At 49.2% G+C, this 6,204-nt stretch overlaps 1 protein-coding gene across 6 annotated transcripts in view; it reads left to right on the top strand.

Moving 5' to 3' along the window:
• BOLA1 (bolA family member 1) overlaps positions 1-6,204 on the top strand; it is a 315,604-nt gene that overhangs the window by 44,092 nt on the left and 265,308 nt on the right. The gene's annotated exons all lie outside the window — the stretch shown is intronic.

Genomic DNA, 6,204 nt, shown 5'->3' with positions numbered 1-6,204 from the left:
CGCATGAAAAGGTGTATCTTAAATAAAGTCAGAAATTGGGTGGAGCGACGTTAAGCATTGTGATGTGTGAGACGGCATCAAGCGAACGTGTATCAAAAATCCTTTAATATGCAGTGATCATGTCATGAAGTATTCACTAATGGCAGGACAGTTTTAACACGGGCTTATGACATCTCGATGGGCTTTATTCACAAAAGACTTTCTCCATGCTGTGCGTATGGAAAAATATTTAGTGAATGAGCCCCGACGTGTTTTTGTCTTAAGACAGCTTGAACTGAGGTAGTCACAGGGTCAGGAGACTTGAGTTTGAGTCTCTTGACTGATGGTTCCAACAGGCCTCAGGTGTTCAATAGAGGTGATGCATTTCAGCCTTGGCTGGGAGCGAAGGAAGGTGGAGACCACTGTTGTGACAACACCTGCCAGCCAGAGGAGCAATGCCAAGGATCAGCCTTGTTAGAGACTTCCCTCTGAGAGTATGAGAGACACCTGGGCATGCCATCTTCAGTGGGGAGAGGATAAAAGAAGGGAAAAATGGAAAGAAAAAAGTGCATTTTAAAATGAATTCAAGATGGTTGCTTTTGATGCATAATCTGCCTTAATGAGGAAGAAGCGGCTTGCATTTAGCAGAGGGAGGTTGTGGCTTACTGACCTATTAGAATTCTTGGAAAGTGTGAATGAGCAAGTAGATAAAGGGGAGCCCAAGTGACAGAGTGGATCTGGATTTTCAGAAGGTGTTTAATTATGTCCTTCAGGAAACTTAAAAGTCAGGGAATACGAGGTGATGGCTTACTGTGGATTGATAACTGGTTAAAAGACCGGTAACAAAGAGTAGGACTAAATAGTCAGTTCACTCACTGGAAAAAGGTAAATAGTGATTTGTACAGAGACTGGTGGTGTTTAATTTATTTATTAACAAATTGGAAAAGGGAACAATAAGTGAGGCGATCAAATCTATAGATGATACAAAAATATTGAAAGTAGTTAAAACACAAGTGGACTGTGAGGAAGGACCTTGTGAGATTGGGAAACTAGGCATCTAAATGGCAGGTGAAATTTAATGTGGACAAGTGCCAAGAGATGCACATAGGGAAAAATAATCCAAACTATAGGTACACAGTGCTGGGTTCTGTATTAGGAATCACTACCTAGAAAAAAGATCTTGGAGTCACCATGGACATGTTTGAAATTCTTAGCTTAGTCTGAGGCAGCAGTCCAAAAAGGAAATATAATGTTAGGTATTATTAGGAAAGGAGAATAAATCAGAGAATATCATAATGCCTCTGTTTTAAGCCATGGTGCAACTGCACCTTGAATATCGTGTGCAGTTCTGGTTGCCCCATCTCCAAAATAGATAAAACGGAACTAGAATAGGTACCAAGAAAGGCAACAAAACTGATAAAGGGGATGGGATGGCTCCCTTGTGAAGAAAGACTAAATAGGTTAGGGCTCTTCATCTTGGAGGCTGAGAGGGCTATGATAGAGGTTTATAATTAAGGAATGGTTATTTCTCACAGGACAAGCAGGATGGTTGTCCTCACAAATGGGTGACATCGAGGATGGAGCCCACCACGGAAAACTTCTGTCAAAGTTTAAACAGAACTTTGACTGGCCCCTACTGGGCATGCCCAGCAAGGCACTGACCCTGCAGCCAGCAGGGGTCTCCCTTCAGTCTTCTTTTTTTCGCGCAGCAGTTGCCACGCGGTGAAAGGAGCTCCCTTACCACGTTCCTGACAGGAATTCGGTACTTTTCTTTCCGAAGAAAATTTGCCCCTCAGGGGTCTCCCTTCGACAAATTTTTGTCACCTTCGCGGAAACCGGTAAGTTTTTTGCCTTTTTTCCTCGACTACCGTCGAATTTGGCCCTCGAGGCCTGTTGGCACTTACCGAGCCCGCGATTAAATTTGGCCTTAAGCCATGGCGACGGGGTTCCGTCGATGTCCGGATTGTACCCGGACTATGTCAATCACAGACCCCCATAGGGTTTGTGTTTTGTGTTTGGGTAGTGAGCATGATGTCCTGACTTGCACCAAATGTGCCCTAATGACACCTAAGGGTCGCAAGGCCAGGATGGAGAAGATGGGGCTCCTCTTCCATGCACCCACCCCAACGCCATCGATAGCATCGACGTCATCGGAACCGAAATTGCACCACCATCGTCAACCCTCCGGTGACCGTCCACCATCGATGACTTCTCGGCCGTCGACTCCTGTCCCCTCCCCGGATGGGCGAGGAGACCGGAAGGACAAGCATCGCCATCGACGGCACAAGTCTCGGCCTGTCGAGGATCCACAGTCATCGACCTCTGAACAGGCCGAACCACCGACTAAGAGGCCTCGATCAGACTTGGCACCGTCCACGTCTCGTTCGCAGGCATCGAGGAAACCCTCACCCTCTCGGGGTGTGGGAGCCGTGATCCCACTGGTTACGGTGGTCCCTCCGGCTCTGCCTCAGCCTCCCTCTCCCGTCGAGCCGGGTATTGTTACCCCTGGTCTCCGGGCTGAACTGGACCGGCTGGTCCAGGAGGCCATCGAGAAAGCGATGCAAAGATTCCAACCTCCATTGGCACCGTCTCCGGCACCGATTCCGGCACCGCCACCGGCATCGACCCCGGCACCGACTCCGCCACCGAGGAAGGAACCGACCACCGAACCTTTGGTGGAAGCGCTGGCACCGCTACTACAACGTATGGAGGCACTTGTACATGCCCTTCCATCGATGATTCCAGTAGCACCGACAGCGCCATCGTCTCCGACTGGATTTTCATCGGCGGGAGAAACACCGTTCCTGATTCCCCCTTCTGGGGTGGTCCCATCGGTGCCTTCTCGTATATCTCCACCGATTTATCCTTTGGCTCCATCGGTTCCAAGACCGGCACCGACTCCATCGGCAGCACCGAAACCCTCGATGCCGTTCCCAGTACCGATTGTACCACCGGTTCCTCCAAGGTTTCCTTCGATGCCTTCGGATCCTCAACCAGGTCCATCGGGGCTTCAACCCCCAAGTGATCCCTATGATACCTGGGGTGATGATACATCTTCTGACACAGATTTACCATCACCGCCTTCTCCTACAGAGAGTAGAAAAAGATCTCCTCCAGAGGATCTCTCCTTTATTAATTTTGTAAAGGAGATGTCCGAAATTGTACCTTTTCAGCTGCAATCTGAGACCGATGACAGACACCAGATGATGGAACTGCTTCAATTTTTGGACGCTCCAAAAATCATCGCTTCCATCCCCATTCACCAGGTGTTTCTCGATCTCTTAAAGAAAAACTGGGAATCTCCTTCATCTGTATCACCAGTTAACAAGAAGGCTGACTCCACATACCTCGTCCAGTCAGCACCAGGCTTTCAAAAGCCTCAACTGGATCATCGCTCTGTTGTGGTTGAGTCCGCACAAAGAAAGGCCAAGCGTCTAAAGCCACACTCCTCCACTCCGCCGGTCAAGGACAATAAATTCCTGGACAGTGTGGGACGGAAAGTGTACCATGGAGCTATGCTGATTTCTCGCATAGCCTCATATCAACTCTACATGACGCAATATAACAGAGCCATCCTTAAACAGATGCAAGATTTTGCTGACACATTACCTGACCAATACCAGCCACAGCTTCAGGCCCTTCTTAACAAAGGGTTTGAAGCAGGGAAGCACGAGATCAGAACGGCTTATGACATCTTTGATGCCTCCACAAAGGTTTCAGCTACTGCCATTTCGGCCAGACGTTGGGCTTGGTTAAAGTCATCCAACCTTCGCCCAGAGGTCCAGGATCGTTTAGCGGATTTACCCTGCTTAGGGGACAATTTGTTTGGAGAACAAATTCAGCAAATTGTAGCTGAATTAAAAGATCACCACGAGACGTTAAAACAACTTTCTTCTGTTCCGTCTGAGGTTTCCTTCAAACAACCACTTAAGAAGGATTCTAAGAAGTCGTTCTTTCGGCCACGCCGTTACTACCCTCCATCGGCCAGGCCTCGTCCAGCTCGATCCTCTACTAGGCCTCAGCCGCGTCAGCCTAGGAAACAAAGGCCTACTGTAGCCCCTCCTCCTGGGCCTGCGGCTGGCCTTTGACTCCCCTGTAGGGAACACATGCCAAACCCCTCTTCCAGACATTCCTGTAGGAGGTCGACTGTACCATTTTCTACAACCTTGGTTGCAGATCACCTCAGATCAGTGGGTGCTAACAATTATCGCACAGGGTTACCACCGCAACTTCATAACTCTTCTGGCAGACTCCCCGCCTCTTCAAGCGTGGAGTCTATCCACCCATTTGGCTCAATTACAACAGGAAGTATCTCTTCTTCTGCAATCAAATGCTATAGAACCCGTTCCTCCCTCTCAACGAGGCAAGGGATTCTATTCCAGATACTTCCTAATACCAAAGAAATCAGGGGGACTACGTCCCATTTTGGACCTTCGAGCCCTCAACAAATACCTTCAAAAAGAGAAGTTCAAAATGGTAACCCTAGGCGCGCTGCTCCCTCTGCTACAAAGAGGGGATTGGCTGTGCTCTCTCGACCTCAAGGACGCTTATAACCACATTGCGATCACACAATCCCATCGCAAATATCTGCGGTTTCTAGTAGGCCACGACCATTATCAATACCGTGTCCTACCTTTCGGTCTGGCTTCTGCCCCTACCTGGACGATTGGCTAATCAGGGCCTCCACCCAACAGATAGCTCAATCCTCCCTAAAATTGACAATTCAAACACTCCTTTCCTTAGGGTTTCTTGTCAATTACGAGAAATCTTGCTTAGTCCCGTCTCAAACCTTATCCTTCATTGGGGCAGACTTGGACACCTTACAGGCAAAGGCTTACCTTCCTCTTCAGAGGGTCCACACCCTAATATCCCTGGCTCGCCAGCTCCAGTCTCAGAACACTGCCACGGCTCGCCAGTTCCTCATTCTCCTAGGACACATGGCATCCTCGGTTCAAGTCACTCCCATGACCCGACTAGCCATGAGAGTAACACAATGGACTCTACGACACCAATGGATTCAAGCTTTTCAGCCTCTGTCCTCCATAGTCACAGTCACACAAGCGCTGCGCCTATCCTTAACATGGTGGACGACTCAGGTCAACCTCCTTCAGGGCTTACCTTTTCTTCCACCGGATCCGCAAGTAATCCTAACCACCGACGCTTCTCACATCGGTTGGGGAGCCCATGTGGACGACTTCCAAACCCAAGGGTTATGGTCCAAAGAGGAAGCCGAACACCAGATCAATTTCCTGGAACTTCGAGCAATCCGCTATGCGCTCCGAACTTTCAAAGATCATCTATTTCATCAGATAATCTTAATCCAGACAGACAATCAAGTGGCCATGTGGTACATAAACAAGCAGGGAGGCACAGGCTCCTTCCTTCTGTGTCAGGATGCTGCGCAGATCTGGGCGGAAGCCCTCTCCCACTCCATGTACCTCAGGGCCACTTACCTGCCGGGAGTAGACAATGTATTGGCAGACCAGCTGAGCCGTGTCTTCCAACCACACGAGTGGTCACTCGATCCTCTGGTAGCGACCTCTCTGTTTCACAAGTGGGGTTCTCCCCGCATAGACCTCTTTGCGTCCCCTCAGAACCACAAAGTGGACGATTACTGCTCTCTCATTCGGAGCCAGCACTCTCGGCCGAGAGATGCATTCTCCCTCAAGTGGACAACCGGTCTGCTCTATGCATTCCCTCCACTCCCTCTTGTGTCAAAGACTCTCGTGAAGCTACGCCAGGACGGAGGAACCATGATCCTGATAGCACCTTACTGGCCACGCCAAGTATGGTTTCCAATACTCCAGGATCTCTCCATCCGCAGGCACATTCCTCTGGGAAAGGACCCGCATCTGCTCACTCAAAACGACGGATGCCTCCTCCATCCCAACCTCCAAGCCTTGTCCCTGACGGCATGGATGTTGAAAGGTTAGTCCTTCAACCATTTAACCTTTCAGATTCCGTTTCTCGGGTCCTGATAGCTTCACGAAAGCCTTCCACAAGAAAGTCTTACTCATACAAATGGAAAAGGTACACATCATGGTGCACTTCTCAGTCCCTTGATCCCCTTTCCTGTCCAATCTCCAAATTCTTGGACTATTTATGGCATCTCTCTGAATCAGGTCTTAAAACCTCTTCTATCAGAATGCATGTCAGTGCGGTAGCCGCCTTCCATAAGGGTATTGGGGGTAATCCTATTTCAGTACAACCCCTAGTAACACGCTT

The sequence above is a fragment of the Rhinatrema bivittatum genome, chromosome 16, assembly GCF_901001135.1.
Source record: "Rhinatrema bivittatum chromosome 16, aRhiBiv1.1, whole genome shotgun sequence".
NCBI lineage: Eukaryota > Metazoa > Chordata > Amphibia > Gymnophiona > Rhinatrematidae > Rhinatrema > Rhinatrema bivittatum.
This window is presented reverse-complemented; position numbering and strand designations above follow the sequence as displayed.